The 1352-nt window shown below is 48.4% G+C and overlaps 1 pseudogene; it reads left to right on the top strand.

The window, feature by feature from the left end:
* The first annotated feature begins 343 nt into the window (after positions 1-343).
* LOC109679911 (myotrophin pseudogene) lies at positions 344-1150 on the top strand (annotated as a pseudogene).
* The last annotated feature ends 202 nt before the right edge of the window (positions 1151-1352 follow it).

The following is a 1352-nucleotide window of genomic DNA, read 5'->3' on the forward strand; positions in this document are numbered from 1 at the left end:
TGTACAACAATAATGCAGGTAACAAAGAGAGACAGGCTTTGGATTGAAACGTTGAGTGTATATGTCTATGTATACATTCTGGAAAGGGCAAAACTGTGGCAACAATTAAATGCAAGGAATGCATGCACTGCCAGAGACTGGAGGGGTTCGAGGGTGAATCAGCTGTACAAAGTACTCTTAGCTCAGTGAAACTATTCTTTATGATACTAATAAGACGAACACATGCAAGTGCAGGGATAAGCGGTACATGGGAAATCCCTTTAAGTTTCCCTTAATTTTACTGGGAACCTAAAATGTCTTTTAAAAATAAAGTTTATTGAGGGTTCTAGCTGGGAGTGAACTGGAAGTGCAAGCGCTCGGGTTTCTCCTCGGCCAGGTGGAATGCTCTGCTGGGCCCTGTGGCCGCAAAAGAACTCTCTTTCTCCCGCCCCAATGGTCGCGGCGGTCAACTGCCTCGCCCGCCTGGCAGCCTCACCCGCCTTGTCTTCTGTTCCTCTCGGGCATCGCGCGGCCCTGTCTCCCGCTCGCCCGGCGGTATCTGCTTGCTGCCTCAACCGCCTCCTTGTCTTCTGCCCGGCCAACCGGCCCGCCCCGCTGCAGTGATGTGCGACAAGGAATTCATGTGGGCCCTGAAAAACGGAGACTTGGACGAGGTGAAAGACTACGTGGCCAAGGGAGAGGATGTCAACCGGACACTAGAAGGTGGAAGGAAACCTCTTCACTATGCAGCAGATTGTGGACAGCTTGAAATCCTGGAATTTCTGTTACTGAAAGGAGCAGATAGCAATGCTCCAGATAAACATCATATTACCCCTCTTCTGTCTGCTGTCAATGAAGGTCATGTTTCCTGTGTGAAATTGCTTCTGTCAAAGGGTGCTGATAAGTCTGTGAAAGGTCCAGATGGACTGACCGCCCTTGAAGCCACTGACAACCAGGCAATCAAAGCTCTTCTCCAGTGATGGATGGACGGACTGATAACTCGGGAAGAATGACTCTCCTGTGGCCTCACACTGCTGCCTGTCTGTCTGTCACTCTCTATCTACCAGCATCTTCAGCTCAATACTTTAAGAGGGGTGAGGGGAGAGAGAAATTCATAACAAATCAGACTACCAGAAACAAACCTTGTTTGGAGGAGGGGAAAAAAACATGTGATCAGGCTTAGTTGGATTCCTGATCAAGCCAGCCTCTTCCATTTCTAATAAAATGCACAGCTTATACCCAAGGGAGAGCAAAGACACAATGTAGCGGGATCATTTGACCTTTTCAGCTCCCACGCTAAATAGATTGTGTCAAAGGTCTGATTATACAAAGGCCAACTCTACCTATTTGATAGCCCAAGCTGTGAACAGTAG

Source organism: Castor canadensis, chromosome 13, assembly GCF_047511655.1.
Source record: "Castor canadensis chromosome 13, mCasCan1.hap1v2, whole genome shotgun sequence".
NCBI classification, from domain to species: Eukaryota; Metazoa; Chordata; class Mammalia; order Rodentia; family Castoridae; genus Castor; species Castor canadensis.